The sequence below is a fragment of the Panthera pardus genome, unplaced genomic scaffold (genome assembly GCF_024362965.1).
Source record: "Panthera pardus isolate Hobbes unplaced genomic scaffold, ASM2436296v1 HiC_scaffold_20, whole genome shotgun sequence".
Taxonomy (NCBI): domain Eukaryota; kingdom Metazoa; phylum Chordata; class Mammalia; order Carnivora; family Felidae; genus Panthera; species Panthera pardus.
The window spans coordinates 67,501,140-67,518,886 of NW_026526766.1; the positions used below are offsets into that span (position 1 = coordinate 67,501,140).

At 40.5% G+C, this 17,747-nt stretch overlaps 1 long non-coding RNA gene across 1 annotated transcript in view; it reads left to right on the forward strand.

The window, feature by feature from the left end:
- LOC109270025 (uncharacterized) overlaps window positions 1–14,756 on the forward strand; it is a 282,742-nt gene extending 267,986 nt beyond the window's left edge. Inside the window, exon 3 of the long non-coding RNA XR_002081388.2 lies at window positions 14,079–14,756. This is a non-coding gene — a long non-coding RNA (uncharacterized LOC109270025). The remainder of the gene's footprint in view (window positions 1–14,078) is intronic.
- Window positions 14,757–17,747: the final 2,991 nt, after the last annotated feature.

Genomic DNA, 17,747 nt, shown 5'->3' on the forward strand with positions numbered 1-17,747 from the left:
TATTAAAGAGTTTACCACAGTGCCTAGTACACAGTAATCATTCAATAAACGGCAATAAGGATTATTTTACTTAGGGCTAATCTAACCTTTCTAAGATGATAGGAGGGGTGTTATAGAATCAGGGAATCATAGAAGAAGTGACCTCAAAAAATTTTTTCTCTACCCAAGCGTGTGGTCTTGTGCATGAGGTTCCAGCATTTCTCACTCCAAATCCAAAAGCTGTGATCCTATTTTTGTGTTACCGAATTGCCTCTTCAACTTAAGTCCATTTTATCTAACTTAATTTCTCTATAGAATAACATGATTAGAGAAAGAATCAGCTGGACAAGACCAAGACTGAGAGTGATTAATTGTCCTAGTTTGAACTGTGACTGGGGGGTTTCCCAGAACACTGGACTTTCATTACTAAAACGTGGACAGTCCTGGGCAATTAGGTGCAGTGGTCACTCTACCTCCCTTAGTAAAGAATTTTGATCTCTGGTTAATCCAGAAAGCCAAGAACTCTACAACTCACTACATTTTATTTCCATTGTATACAAATACAGACAACTAGGAGTAATAAGCAACCAGAGGCGAATGCTTCATATAGACCGATGTATGCACTACCACCTTACCCTTGAATTAAGCATCGTCTTTGGTCAATTGGCTAAGAGCCTGGGGGATGAGTGCATATTATTTTGGTAGTGGTTGTGAATTTGGAAGAAAGGAGATCTTTTAACCTTCTATCCCTAATGCTGTTTCAGGTGGTGAATCTGACAGCTCAGTGACAGGTGGTTTTTGAATGAACAGTCCATTCTCAATGTCTGTGCAGAAGGGTTTGTTTTTGTGTCCTATCTTATCAAATTTGGATCAGAATGAAAACATGGTACCCCTCTTACCTTGGTGACTACATATGACCTTCGTCTCTACTTGTTCAGGCTAAAGTCAAGTTCTTCTGTCAATGTCTCTTCCTGATTAATGGAAGTCCTCTCTTTGGCTGGGATGCTTTAAGCACTTCACCATGTGGCTTATAAACCAAATAATGATGGCTGAAGGTATTGAGTTTTCCAATAAGTCTGGATCATTTTTCTAAATTCCTATTTCAGTTGATAACTATTATATTTTATGAACTCAAAATAACTTGGGAAAACTTTTTTGCTTTGGAATTTTCTTTATTTTTTTTCTCACAGAGACAAAGCCTTGAAGTCAATCAGGACAATGACTGGTTACAGAGGGAAAAATTGAATGCCCTTAATTCCTTGGAGAATTATGGGAAATGTGCCAGTAATGTCCACTGGTCAGTCAGCTTTTCCAGTAACTTGAATGACTCACAGTGGCATAAACCAGGTCCTGTTCAAGAAGTATTACACCATCCCCTTATGATGACAAGCAGAAGCTTCTTGGTGAAGTTGTACAAACCCAACTTTCAGAAGCATCAGCCACATAATCAGAATACTCTTGAAGAACCATCTTGATTTTTAAAGCATTGAAAAACAGACCTTTAAGAAGATGTATCTGGAAGATATTATGACAAATAACAAACTGCAAACAAAATTGTTGCACATATGACATAAGTAGTCTGGTTTCATTAATATATAAAGATCTCTTATAATTCAATAAGAAAGAAAATTAACAACCCAATAGAAAAATGGATAAAGATCATGAGCAGGCTTCTTCACAGGATATACATATGTCTTGTCAGGATTTTATGTTAAACTTTATTAAAAGCAAGTAAGTGCAGGGGTGCCTGGGTGGCTCAGTCGGTGAAGCGTCCGACTTCAGCTCAGGTCACGATCTCGCAGTCTGTGAGTTCGAGCCCCACGTCGGGCTCTGGGCTGATGGCTCAGAGCCTGGAGCCTGTTTCAGATTCTGTGTCTCCCTCTCTCTCTGCCCCTCCCCTGTTCATGCTCTGTCTCTCTCTGTCTCAAAAATAAATAAACGTTAAAAAAAAAAATTAAAAAAATAAATAAATAAAAGCAAGTAAGTGCAGATAAAAACAGTACAGATAAAAACCTCTCAGTGGACAAAAATCAAAGTTTAAAATACAGGATAAAAATGTGTAGGTACTTTCTTGAAATATTCCTTAAAGTATTAAGGACACAGCCTCTTCAAAGGGCAATATCAGTATTCAAAACATGTAATGAAACAACGGTAGAAATTTATATTGAACTTTTATTCAGAGATATATACAAGGATGTATATTAAAACATTTTGAAATAGCAAAATAATGGGCATATACTGAATGTATATTTAGTAAATAAATGTTATGGACTGAATGTTTGTGTCCTCCCAAATTCCTCCTACACTGGAGGTTAGGTTGAAATACTAACTGATGAGTGAGATCAGTGCCCTTAGAAGAATAAACATGGGAGACCTTGCTTCCTCTCCCTCTCTGCTTTCTGCCATGTGAGGATACAACGAGGAGACAGCCCTCGATAAATGAGAAAGAATACCTTCACTAAGAACCCAACTTTGCTGGCATCCTGATGTGGAACTTTCCAGCTTCTGTAGGAAATAAATGTTGTTTAAGCCACCAAATCTATGGTAATTTTTTGTAGTAGGTGGAACTGACCAGAAAAGGTACATAAAAGATGCAATGGTGGAATACTACACAGCTACTATAAAGAATGAGATCTGTATGTAGCGATATGGACATTTTTAAGCTAAATTTTTAACTAAGAAAAGAAATTAAAGAAGGATGTATATAGTATGCTCCTATTTGTGAAAAGCGGGGAATATATAAACAGATACAGACAAAAATAGAAATATATAGACCACATTCATATATACTTCTGTATATCTACAAAATGCTGAGAAGCCATATAACACACAATCTAAGTTACCTTTTGGAAGGTAGAATTTGGGGTCAGGCTAAGAGGGAGACTCCCTTCTATTGTTAGGTCCTTTTATAGTTACAATTTTTAATCCTTTCTGAAAGCTAGGATGTGGAGAAACGGGAACCCTCTTGCTCTGTTGGTGGGAATGCAAACTGGTGCAGCCGCTCTGGAAAACAGTGTGGAGGTTCCTCAAAAAATTAAAAGTAGAACTACCCTATGACCCAGCAATAGCACTACAAGGAATTTACCCAAAGGATACAGGAGTGCTGATTCACAGGGCATATGTACCCCCAATGTTTATAGCAACACTTTCAACAGTAGCCAAATTATGGAAAGAGCCCAAATGTCCATCAACTGATGAAGGATAAAGAAGATGTGGTTTATATACACTATGGAATACTACTTGTCAATGAGAAAGAATGAAATCCGCCATTTCCAACAACGTGGTTAGAATTGGAGGGTATTATGTGAAGTGAAATAAGTCAGTCAGAGAAAGACAGTTATCATATGTTTTCACTCATATGTGGAACTTAAGAAACTTAACAGAAGACCATGGGGGAAGGGAAGGGGAAAAATAATTTCAAACAGAGAGGAAGCCAAACCATAGGAGACCTTTAAATACAGAGAACAAACTAAGGGTTGATGGAGGGTGGGGGAGAGGGGAAAGTGGGTGATGGGCACTGAGGAGGGCACTTGTTGGGATGAGCACTGGGTGTTGTATATAAGCAATGAATCATGGGAATCTACCCTTGAAACCAAGAGCACACTGTATACACTGTATGTCAGCTAACCTGACAATAAATTCTATTAAAAAGAAAAAAGAAAAAGAAGAAAACTTACATCCACACAAAGTTTGCACAAATATTTGTAACAACAGCTTTATTCATGATTACCAAAACCTGAAAACAACCAAGATGTCCTTTAGCAGGCAAATGGATAATAAACTGTGGTCCACCCAGACGGTGGAATATTATTCAGCACTAAAAGGAAATGAGCTATGTGGCACCTGGGTGGTTCAGTCAGTTAAAAAAAAAAAAAAGATAATAAAAATTGAGACACCTGGGTGGCTCATTTGGTTGAGAATCCAACTCGTGGTTTTGGCTTGGATCATGATCCAAGGGTCGTTGGGATCAAACCCCATGTCAGGCTCTGTGCTAAGCGTGGATAATAACAGAAATGAAGTCAGCTTCTATGTAAAGTTTACTCATTACCACTAATAGGAACTATTTATAAGTACTAAGTATCCAGAATGTCTTGCTCTGTATCGCCTTTATGTATCACTCTCCATGCATCTCTGATTAGTAGCACATACTAATTGCTATAGTTACTGCATGTTAGAGGTCTGCTTCTCCTAGTTTCCTGTGATCTCTAAAGGATATGTTGGTGATGTTTCATGGAATGGAATGGGGTACTAAAGCTGGCTTCCATATCATGGTTCCTATTTTACAGATAAGGAACTGAGAGTTCATGGAGAGGACATAGGAATTTTTGTCTAAAGTCACACAGCCAGTTAGCAGTTGAATCATAACCAGAATATAAGGCTTCTTTTTCCACTCCTATTTCTACTTTGGAGTGATGGAGGAATCACTTTAGAAGAAGCTTTAGAAGAAACATTGACCCAATATTCAACCTGGTACCAGAATGGAGATTCAGATGTTCTTTCTTAAAGAGTAATCATCTCATAACACTTCCTCATTCCAAGGACAGTGTTGGAATATCAACGCTTAGAATATCAACGTTTCCACATATCAACGTTTAGAATAATATTTCCTTTGTTTGACCTCCAGAGGTGCTAAGTGGGGTTACTAACGTCTTGTATTATAAGACAAGGCTGTATGTTTGCAGAAGTGCCGGGAGTCCAATACCAAAATGAATCTACGTTCTACCACTTTCTTGCTCTGACAATGGACAAGTCACTTAACATTCCTGAGTTTAAGATTCCTCTTCTGTAAAACAGGGTAACAGCAGCACACAGGATTTTCATGAGACTGATAAAATCATTAAAATGACCTGCAAACTATGAAGAACTATAAAAAGTGAAGTTAGGTCTCCTAGCAACATGCCCAGGTGGATAGCATCTGGGGGGCGGGGAGGGGGAGATGCTGGCTGATAAGCCGGGGTCCCGAGGTTCCCAGGATTGGCTGGCAAGGCCATCTCCAGGGAAGATTGGAGAGGACAGGGTCTGGGACCTTGTGTCTACCAGGTGTCTGGGCACCTGGGACCAGCCATGAAAATAAGTTGGCCCTGAACTTGCATGAGACTTGCAGGGTGGTGACCATGAAGGCAGGCACACTGGAGAAGCTGGTGGAGTACCTGGAGCCTGCCCTCCAGAGCACAAACTCCTGTGTCCTTGCCCCCCTGTGTAGACACACACACACACACACACACACGCACGCACACACACACACACACACACACACACACACACACACACACAATTTCTAAGTGAATTTAAAGAATTATTTCACAGACAATAAGCACATTTATTTGTATTCCTTGAATTGTTACTACTGCAAGCCTTTAGAGATCTCGTGGTCACCCCCACAGATCTCTCTGCCCCTCCCCCCGAAATGAACTTCTTTAAAAAAACGCTCAAATTTCAGATTTGTAAAAAGTCTCGAATATCTGGCAACTATAGATGCACATTCTAGTGTGGTGATAACGGATTAAAAGTGAGTAGCAGTACCACTTTCAAATGGACATATACCCTGTACTTTGCCACAGTCTCCACTATTCCCTTTTGTCTTATGCTTCACCCATTTACATCCCTGTCTGTGGGCCTTTTGAGTTGCAATCCTAATACTAGTTTAACAACCATATTTTGCAGAGGAAATAATTTCAGTTCATGATAGTACAGTGTCTTGACCACCCTCACATACCGAGAACTCAAACCCACCAATTTCTGCATTAGAGTCCTTTAGTCTGCAATTTATGTATGCCTCACCCACAGCAGCAACTGTGGAGCTCTGTGCCCATGATCAAGCCCATTTATTTTCTTCAAAACAAGAGAGAAGAGGCTCACTTTGCTCCAGAGCTGATTAGGGCTTCCTTGTACTGAGAAGAAACTACGTTTCAAAAGAAAATCTTCAAATGAAAACCAGCCTAAAATTTCCTCTTTTAGCTCAGCCACTTTTGCCCTCCACCATTGTCATTATGCAGTTTCTCTGCTATCCTTCTCATTACTGCATGCTCACAAGCCCAATCAGTTTACCAGAAGCTTTACTACAGTAGGGTTTTAATATCACATGACAATAAATCCTGCAGGAGCTTCCTGCTGTCAGTAGAAACCTGGTTAAGGCTCTGAGGGACCTTCTAGAAGATGCCCTTGGACTTGACTCCTCTATCCCACAGGAGCCAGCAGACCCGTGTGTGTGTGTGTGTGTGTGTGTGTGTGTGAGTGATATGTATGACTAAGTGTACTAGAATTACACAATAAGCAAGAAAATTGGATAAAAATGTCTCTCCACATGCCTGTCTGAAGAATATAATGTTAAGAGGTAAATGACACAACACTAACAATGGAAGTTGGTGGTTTATGGATGCATTTATTTGTTCGTTCATCCAACAAATATTTGTTGGGTACCTATTATATTCCTGACATTTGCTAAGACTCCTGAAAAAACAAAATAAACCCAGTTCCTGGCCCCAACAAGCGCACATGACTCTTCTGTTAACTACCTATAGAACTGAACAACTGGACTTAAACTCTCTTCCCATCCCAATGTCTTCACCGTTAAAACACTTGGTTCTGTGGATTTTGTTAGCCTCTGTGAGTTTTACGTAGGTGAAAGTTTTATACTATGTCGTTGAGCAGCATAGATTTAATCAACACTGGTCCAAGGTGAGCCCATCACTTCCTAGATAAGGCCCTGAAGCCCAAAACAGGCGACTTGCTCAGGTATGCAAGCTGTCGGCTGAGCCAGTTCCCAGCAGTACCGCTGTTTCTACCATTCTCCCAGAGCCCGGCAGTTCTTCTGGGCCCCTCGGCCACACCAGAATGCCTTCTTTGGTTTCAGCCCAATCATTTTATAATCCTCCTCCTGCTACCTTTGAGTTCTGCATTTGTGGAATACAGGCTCAGGTTATGCCTATAAAATTGATGCTTTCTTGGATTTAAAGACGGTCTCTGCACTTATGGTTTGCTCATAATTGCCCAGCTGCCAGAGCTTCCCTTCATTTCAGGCCCTCTGTTTGGGATTTGGGCTATTAATTAGATATCATAAAAATACTTGAGCTTATGCAGCTTCTTTCCTTCATGCCTTGGAAAAGGGAGTTCTGTATTCAATACCCATGAATTTAGGGGCCCTGTGAACATGGATGAGAAAAAGTTACATCTTAGTTTCTCTCAATCTTGAGCTGAAATTTAACATTACCTTTAAATATAAATGTAGGGAACAAACCATAGTAGTCTTAGAATTTTGTCACAATTAAAATCAAAGATGACTTGGGGTGCCTGGGTGGCTCAGTCGGTTAAGCATCTGACTCTTGGTTTTGGCTCAGGTCATGATCTCATGGTTTCGTGGGTTCAGGCCCCGTGTTGGGCTCTGCACTGATGCTGCAGAGGCTGCTTGGGATTCTCTCTCTCCCTCTCTCTGCACCCCCCCCCCCCACACACACACACACACTGTGTCTCTCAAAATAAATAAACTTCCAAAAAATTAAAAAAATAAAATTTATAAAATCACAGACGTCTTCATGTCACATAACAGTTGTTACAGGCTTCCCAAAATATCGTATGAGTTCACCATTACTTCAAAAGTAAGGTAGTTATTTGGGTCCACTTTTAGATATTTTTATTTAGTATGTTAATAAAGAAATACGTAAATTACCATATCACAAATTTGCTTTTTTAGTATTTGATATAACTTTAATATAAATGTTTTCCATTCTTATTCTATGCATTTTATTTATACTTTTAAGAACATTAATCTAACAAAAAGTGTATCATCTTCTCCAGATTGCCAACCAGGTCCATTGCCACAAAAATTTTAAGAGTTCTTGCTTTTAGAGCAGAGGTTCTTAATGGGGGATAATTTTTACCCTATCCCATGGGGATATTTGACAATGTTCAGAAACAGTTGCTACTGGCATCTAGCGGGTAGAAGACAGGGATACTGCTAAACATTCTGTGGTCCACAGGACAGCACCCACACAAAGAACTATGACCAGATGTCAGTCATGCTGAATTTGAGAAACCCTATTTTGAAGGAACATACAATAAAAGGCTAAAAGGTTGCTAGTTCTTCCGTTCACACCTAATTCCTAGATATGTCCACCCTTTTAATCTTCCTGTTCTCTGAGTAATCACATGGATGAAATAGGTTTCGGTTTTGGTTTTGGTTTTGGTTTTAAGTCTTGCATCCATCCCAGTTGCTAGTATTACAAGTTGCCATAGATCTATGAGCCAGAATCTCTGGGCAAGGCACTGTTATGAGTGTTGATGAACTTACTGGACCAGCTTCTTAGTTATGTGAGTGAGGAATCAGTGTCCCATAGGCAAAAGCAAGATGACCCATATGCCCTCCGTCTAACTCCCCAGGTCTTATATTGATCGTATGGTTAATTTAGTGCTTTCCACAAGGGTGGCCTCGCTTAACATGCAGGGTTCCTTTTCAAGGCCAGGAGGGAAGGAGGAAAGAAAGAGGAGGTGAGAGAATCAAACATCTTCTCCATCCAGGAACCAGTAGTAACAGTATTAGGTCACAAGTGAACCAACCATCTTCTCCCTTCTTCTTCTTCCCCTTTTCCCTTTAGCAATGTATTCATCTCCAAAGGAAAATCTTCTTGTGTTGAGTAAAAATAAATTTCTCAAATGAAAGGACAAAGATCGAAAACTCCACGATTTAAATTTAAAAAACAAACAATGAGGGGCGCCTGGGTGGCTCAGTCAGATAAGCGGCCAATTTTGGCTCAGGTCATGATCTCACTGCTCATGGGTTCAAGCCCCACGATGGGCTCTGACAGCTCAGAGCCTGGAGCCTGCTTCAGATTCTGTGTCTCCCTCTCTCTCTGCCCCTCCCCCACTCATGCTCTGTCTCTCTCAAAAATAAATAAATGTTAAAAGTTTTTTTTAAAAAAACAAACAATGAAACTTCACCATTTGCAACAACGTGGATGGAACTATAGGGCATTATACTAAGTGAAATAAATCAGAGAAAGATAGATACATGATTTCACTCATATGTGGAATTTGAGAAACTCAACAGATGAACATAGGGGAAAGGAAGGAAAAATAAGATAAAAACAGAGAGGGAGGCAAACCCTAAGAGACTCTTAAATATGGAGAACAAATTGAGGGTTGTGGGGGGAGGGTTAAATGGGTGATGGGTTAAGGAAGGCACTTTTTGGGATGAGCACTGGGTGTCCTATGTAAAAGATGAATCACTGGGTTCTACTCCTGAAGCCAGACTATACTGTATGTTAATTTACTTGAATTTAAATTAAAAAAAAGAAAAATAAATAAAGAACAAACAATACAAAGGGTAGAAGTCAGAGAATGTTTTTAAACCTCTTGTAGGAGAAACCTTGACAAATAGCTTGCCTTCACTTTGGCACATTCTGTTACTCATCTTTGGGTAACATTCCTTTGAGGGACATTCCTTTCTGCTTGAAGGTTCTGAAAAACATCTGGCTTGGTCTGGGACAGACCACCCTTGCTGGTGAATCTTTCTTGCTATATGATACCAAAAAATAGGACAAGTCACTGATGCTCCAAATAGTATAAGTACAAAATATTGGTTGGGGGACTTCTCATGAGTAAATAACTAAATTCCAAGTAAGCTGGTATCATGGTTAATTTTATATGTTAAACTTGACTGGATAATGAAGTGCCCAGATATCTGGCTAAATATTATTTTTTGATGTGTCTGTGAAGGTGTTTCTAGATGAAACTAGCATTTGAATCAGTGGACTCATTAAAGCAATTTGCCCTCCCTAATGTGCATGGGCATCATCCAATCCATGGAGGGCCTAAATACAACAAGAGAGAGGAAGGAAGAATTTGGCCCTTCCAGCCTGACTGCCTGATCTGAGACACTGAGACACTGATCTTTTCCTGCCCTGAGTGCTCCCGCTTCCCAAGTCGTTGAACTTAGACTGAATTACACTCCTGGCTTTCCTGCATCTTTAGCTTGCAGATGACAGGTCATGGGACTTCTCAGCTTCCATAATTGAATGACACAATTCCTTATAATAAATCTTATTTGTTTGTATGTTTGTTTTTATGTTTATATATCATATCTATGTATATATATGTAGATATATTTCCTACTGGTTCTGTTTCTCTAGAGAACCCTGACAAATACAGGTGGCTAATTCCTGAATCCTTGGTCCATAGCACAATACTTGGCACAGGGGAGATATTCATAAGTATTTGTTAAATGAATGAATACACTGAGTAGACAAATCACAACCATATTTTAAGGAAATATTCATTTTCCCATTTTGCGGATGAAGGGAGACATTTAAGTATGCTAGCCCAAAATTATAGAATTTCTAGTAGACTATAGAAATTCTAATAGAATTTCTCAAGCCACTACTTGAGTCCCAGGTCATCTCACTAGAAACACCTTACTCCATACACTATTTTTTCTCTTAGGGCTTTGTTTAAGGAGGATTTAGTCTCAACATACCTTGAATGGGCTAAGGGATTATCCGAATGCATCATTAATCACATAACTGATCATAAGCACTGATGGCAATAGATAGCTTTGGAAATTCTATGTTCAGCAAAATGTTTTTTTGTTCTAAATTAGAGTTAACATTTATACCATGGAATGTGACTTCTTGTATTCTTCAAAGTCCTAGGGCTGAGTAGGAAGGCAGGCAAATAAACATTCTATCGGCTTCATTTTCCTATCTCTTAAAAGATGATCTATGTACATAACAAAGATGAAAGAATTACTCGTATACCTGATGAGGTCCTGTAGGTGATCATCTTGGTAGCATCTTGAATGTACTTTACAGTAGGACTTATCAGAGCTCTTGATATGCCAGTGCTTAGCAGGAATAGATGCAACATTTTCCAGACCTGAGGAGTACTTTTTGGGTAAAACATAAACCAATGTTGTGTAGTGCTCCTTTTGAGAAATTTTGCCTCTCTTATCCTTGCTACCTGATTGGCTGGTAGCCAGAATGGAGAAATTATCTCACTTCATCTTCAGAATCAACCTGGTGAGACAGCTATTCCCCATCATCTGGGTACAAGATACCAATTTAGAGCATTTCAGGATTAGAACCTGGCAGCCCCATGGTTACTCAGTGAAACAACAGCAAGACAGAATTGCCTGTGGTTGTTTCAACCCTACTCAGGAACAGAGCCACTTTCTGGAAGGCAGTGCTCTGCCAGAATGCATGCCCATCCTCTATCTCTCTCTCACTGGCAGTTGGAAAGCTTGATTGAATACATATGAACAAATAAAGTTGAAATAGTCTCTCTCCTATCTTTCCCGCAATGAAGAAAGGTGATGTGAAGTATATTTAAGATTCTGCCAAGATGATAACCTACGGGACCTCATTGGGGTATACGGGCAGATTGTTTGTGGCCTAATTCTTTCCTCTTTGTTATGTGCATAGATCATCTTTTAAGAGATATGAAAATGAAGCAGATAGAATGCTTATATGCCTGCCTTCCTACTCAGCTTTAGGACTTCTGAGAAAATAAGAAGTCACAGGGCTCCTGGGTGGCTCAGTTGGTTAAGCGTCTGACCTCAGATCAGGTCATGATCTCAAGGGTCATGGGTTCCAGCCCCAAGTCAGGCTCTGTACTGACGGCTCAGAGCCTGGAGCTTGCTTCAGATTCTGTGTCTTCCTCTCTCTCTGCCTCTTCCCTGCTCATTCTCTCTCTCCCTCTCTCTCTCTCTCTCAAAAATAAATAATAAACATTAAAAAAAATTTTAAAGGAAATAAGTCACATTCACGGTGTATGTATTAACTCTCAGAACAGAAAAATATTTTCCAATAAATAGCTAAATATTAACCAAATTATTTTATAGGTTCTTTTTTAAATTTTGGTTGAAAGTTATGTCACTACAAGGTATAGCCTCTTTTCAGATGCCACATCATGATGCTATATAGACTTTGGAGGAAAATATTTGAGGGATCGACATCTAGCTATGCCCTTAAACTAAAGCAATGCTGAAAGTGACCCTGATACATACATCCTTTGGAGGAAAAGAGTACTCATCAGAAGTAGCACTGAGGAGGCATTTTAGAATAGTCAAGAGGTCATTAGATTCAGAGTCCCAATTCAATCATGCTTAGTATAGCACAGTGGTTAAGAACACAAAGAGGGAGCTGGATTTGAAGCCCAGCTTTGTAACTTACAGTAATAAGTATGCAGCTGTACAACCTCAAACAGATTATTCAAACTTTCTGTGCCTCAGTTTTCCCCCTGAAAAATGGGCTTAGAGTAATATCTACTTTATATGATCATGAAGACTCAGCATATATAGAGTGTATGGAGTATTGGGGCACCTGGGTGGCTCCGTCGGTTAAGCTTCCAACTTCAGCTCAGGTCATGATCTCATGGTTTGTGGGTTCGAGCCCCACATCGGGCTCTGTGCTGACAGCTCAGAGCCCAGACCCCGCTTCGGATTCTGTGTCTCCCTCTCTCTCTCTCTGCCCCTCCCCTGCTTGCACTCTGTCTCTCTCTCTCTTTCTCAAAATAAATAAACATTAAAAAAAATACTTTAAAGTGTACGGAACAGTACAAAGTAAACTTTCACTTAATATGAACAGTAACTAGTATGATAGCTGTGTGACCATGAAAACTCAGTTCCCTCCTATAGATCTCATTCTCTCCATCTCTAAGATTGAGACAATCATAATTATATCTCACTATTACAGTGTAGATCAAATAAGACAAGAGACAGAAGCTAAAGTATAAAACAACACCTTGCAAATGTAAAAAATATATATATTTTCTTGTGACATGGTGGTTCTTTTTCCCCTCCATGGAAGGTTTTTCCTCTTCATCCCAGGCCTCAGATTTCCTCTCTGGACACTGACCCCTTGCTCTAGGTCATCAGTCCTTTCCATCTCAGTGAATGACACTATTCGCCACCATCCAGTGATTGAACCAGAAACCAGGGTGCCGGCCATGACTACTTTGCCTCGCCACCTTATTGGCTCAGGTTGATTGGCATTTCTTGTGTCCACCTCTGACACGGACACCTAACCCTTCCACTGCCCCATGTTCACAGTTACCATCCTAATTCATGTCACCATCATTTCTGGCCAGTAATAGCCTTCTGTAATGCTGTTTCCACCCTGGTCTGAGTCATCTCCCCAGCAGATGGGGAAATCTTTCAAAAGTGGAATTCCAAGGTGTGTCTTCCCAGATCTAAATCCAACGATGGCTTTCCATGCTCGTATCCCTTACCAGGACATAGTCCTCACAAGGTTCCCTGCCTACTTCTCCAATTTTATCCCACATCATTCTCCCCAGTCCTACACCCTTTTATTTCTACACCCTGTCCCACACGTCTTTCCTAGCAACTTGAATACACTTAAGCGCTTCCCTACCTCAGGATCTTTGTACTTATTGTTCCTTCCCCCTGACTTTAAATAACTGACTCCTTTACATCCTTCATATTTCAACCCAAATCTCACCTCCTTAGAGAGGCCTTTCCTGACCATCCCCAAATGTTCATTTTCATAGCATTTACCTCACAGAATTATTCTGAAGATTAGATGAGCAATGCCTTTGGAACAGTGCTTGGCACAGACATACTCATTAAAAGTTATAAATAATCATCATCATCGTCATCATTCTCTACCACAGTAGCCTATTAAGATGCATAGAAAACACCGACGAGGGTGTATGATTGGGAGGTGTTTGCTTACTCCCGTCTCATCTGATCGTTGTTTCCATGAGGTATAGACCTTGTCTGCTTTGCTTCCTGGTGTCCTCACCTGCCAGTAAGCCACCAGTCACAGAACAAGCTCTCAAATATTTGTTGAAGGAATGAATGGAAGTGCGTGTCTCTTGCTGTCAAAGGGGTCAAACTGCTGAAACCCCATCAAGACCTAGGGCCGTCTCACCTCTGGGGCAGCCCCACATCTGGCTCCACGGAGCCACGGGGCCACGCTGTGTATGCTCCAAGGGAGCGTTCTTTCTCTCCCTTTCCCACCTACCCCTTCCCCTCCCCCACACATCCCTCCCTGTTTGTATTCAACACATCCTTGCTTGTGTGAGAAAAGCACAAGACCCACTAAACTCTTTTCTTTATCCTCTTTCCAAAAAAATGGGCCAATTCACAGCTGCAATCGTTGGGAGAATTTCCTGCCTGGGAGTCTGGAAACTGCCAAGAGTGAAAAGCCGCAGCCAGCCAGCGAGGCCTCTGTTGTCATTGGCCCAAACAACAACAAAAACAGCCACAACCACCACCACCACCACAACAAAACACGCCACGTGTGCACAAGCACACACAAACACGCCCACAGAACCAACCAAACGGACAAGGCTTCAAGGAGAAGCTTCTGGGCTGCGCGTTCCGGCAGCGAGGCCTGTCCCTTGGCACAGGGCCATGGCAGCCCAGTTCCCAGCCCCCCACCATCTGTCATCAGCACTCTGCCTACTGTAAGTGTGCCGACACAGTACACGGAGGCTAACAAGTAGCAAATGGAGGGGAAGAACAAACAAAGCCACCACAGTCAGCGGGGGTAGGTGGCTATGGTTTTGACACAAACTGACAGAAAGCCGGGAAATTTAAGCTGAAAGTTTGCCCTGAGGACCTTCAGCTGTGAGGGCTGGGCTGGAGGGGGGAGGGTGTGCGGTCAGGGAGGCTGGCAGTCTGAGAGGCTGATGCTCCCGACCTAACCAGAGCGGCTCTTCCCAGACCCCGTGAACAGGAGACGCTGTGTAGACTCCATTCCCACTGTTCGTGGATTGCCCAATAAGGCTCTCTCTTACAAGAAAAAGGAAATTTTTTGTTTCCCCCCCCAAAAAAAATCCAAACTTTTTTCTAATAAAATTTCTGAAGGAAACATTTAATCAGGACATCATGTATAATGTAATGCAGGTTGCTAAATTCTTTATCAGATTATCATTGCAATTAATAATTAGCACATGACTGAACTTAATAAGAAATTGTAATCTATTACAATTAGTAAGAATCTATCAGGTTAGGATAAATTGTCCTCACTTTGCTGTCGACAAGTTGTGATGTTAGTTTTATGGTCTCGTTTGAGAAACCTCTGGGGAAAAACATCAGGGCATTTGTCATTTTTCACTGTTGATCACAACAATATTTTTTTAAAAACCAATTTGTCTACCGGAAGCTCAAGCCAGCTAAGATTCTTACTAAAATGTGTCTCAATGTTTGCTTGAGCAGTGTGAATGCTTTGCGCGCTTGGATGGATGACTGTCTTAGACTTTTCATTCTTTGTCATTAAATACAGGGGCTCTTTCTCTTAAAATCTTAAAAATATGGACCCAGGTTACCAGGCATGTTATGACTATTCTACAAGCTTGGTGTTATTCTCCCTACATTAGAGATAAAGAAACTCAGGCCAAGAGGGTTTTACATCCCCCTAAATTGAAATGGTACCTTGAAGATCTTCAGACCTGAGGCCCTACCATTCTTGCGTCTTAGACAATGAGATTCTGCTAACCTGTGATTATTTCACTTTGCCCTTGTAGTTCCCACCACGAAGCCACAAATGCTATAAATTATAATTCCCACTTTTCAAAAACGATTCATTAAACAGGCAAAAGTGCAGCAAGTTTTAACCAAGGTGGCCAGAAACAAACCAGTTTTCACTCTGTTCGCTCATCAGTTAGATGTTATTATTTGATCGGTCTTTAAAGTGTTGATTACTGAAAAATAAACTCGGGAAAAGAAGTTTTAACGCCTAAACAATTCTGATTGACAGCATAATCACTTGGCTCGTTATCCCTAATCGACAGAGTATACATATATTTACAAATAAAAACACACACCAGATGTATTTTCATCCACAAGGTGATGCCGTCAACGAAAAGAGGGGATGTGCACCAATGTCGAGCATCCATCATTTTTAAGACAGAGTCACCACGAAATCTCCCACTTCACAAAATCCATAGATAAAAGCCTGAATGCGCACAGGTGGCTGTGATACTGCTATGTTTTCAAAGAAGGGTGACGTGCTTGAAACAGCAGCAGCTCCGAAGTCGGGAGAATTAGCTTTGGGTGTGGGCCTGCCATTTCCTGGAGTATGCTTTCATGCCTCAGTGTCTTCATCTATAAAATGGGAATCATAATAGCATCTTCAGAATTGTTTGAAGTATTAAATGAGAGAGAGGGTATGAAAATGTTGTATAAATAGGAACATGTTAACATAGTATGTTCTTTTTTCTGTGTTTTTCCATTCCTTTGAATGTTGTTCTGTTTCTCCCACACTGACCAGTGTTGTAAAAGGAGACATGACTACTCTTGCCTTCTACCTTCTCTTCGGAAGGACAAAGTCAGTTTGAAGGTGGTCCTGTATCTTGGAGACCAGCCTGACACTCTATATCAAAAGCCCATTTTGAATTTTACCTGTGGAGAGAGTACACAGAAATGGCTTTCATTTCCCTTTCCTGTAAAATTTAACAGAATTTTCAAAGTCCTACACAAAGCTCTTCGAAGAACATAGTGAGTGAAATACATTTCCAAGCCATGTTTCACACATGTCTGAGTGACCAAAGTAATACTTTATATCACTGTCCATAACATTCATTCATTCATTCATTTTGTTCATTAAACAGCTATATTAAATACCTACTTTGTATGGGGCAGTTTGCCAAGTGCTAGCATGATAGCAGGAAACAAATAGACTCAATGGGGACAAGTGATATACTCTTGTCGGTAGATTTTCTTATTGTGTAAAGAGACAACTTAAGTTTTTAGAAGTGTTTTGGAATTTTGTGAATGTTTTTGAATTTTAGAAGATTCCATTCTGGTAAAAGAGCCATAAAATGAGAACCTAGGAATCTGTTTCTCTTCCTGACTTTACCAACATTCAAGGCCTTGAACAAGTCACTTTTCTTCTCTGGGTAGTTTCTATACTTCCCTGACATTTAAAGGCTTTCAAGCTCCTCTCACTTTGTTTTCGGAGTTAGTAGTACTGCTTCACCAAGAAATATTTCACTAGGGGTTAAATTTCAGTGAAGCATGTGTTCTCTTCGGAAGTGTGTTCTCATCAACTAGAGTATCCTGGCAGGGAGCTGGACAACGATATAATCCAACGGGGGACTTTGGATAGGTACGGTAAAGTGGGCTTAAATTAAAAAAAAAATTTTAAAAACCAGTTTTCCAAACCCCTTGCCCCCTTACTAGGCTGAAAGTTCCAGAGTGAGAAGGATTGAGGAAGACTTACTCACCGCTGCCATGCTCCTACCAGTCCCTAAAATGGTACTGGCCCATGATAGACATCCACAAGTATTTGTGGAATGAACATGGGAATAAACCAGCTTATCATGACAAATAATATCACAACATAACATAGTTGTTATCAAATAGAATATCAGCTTAGGTAACACTTCCCAGCTACTTTGTCAAACCTTTTGAAACTCTGCATATGAGCAGATCGTGATTCTACATGGCTGCAGCTGTCCCTGACGCAAAGCCGTGGTCTGTGCAGGAGGAGCAAGGCTGATTGCTCCCTGATGGTGAAGTGTATCTCAGAACCCCTCAGTGCTATCCATTCATGAATTAAAAGACTGGAATAGAATTAAAACAGTACTTTCAGGAAGTCTGAGATCTTGGATTCTGATCCTGGCTTTTCCCTGGATAGCCATGTGGCTTTGAGCAAATCCTCTACTTCTCATGACCTGAGTTTTCTCAACTGTAAACAAGAGATTTAGATTTCTACGGCTCCTTCCAGGCATAGGAATTTAGGAAGAAAGTGGAAAATTATACACATGTGGGCATTTTTAAAGTAAAGCTTCACCATCCAAAATGCCTGTTA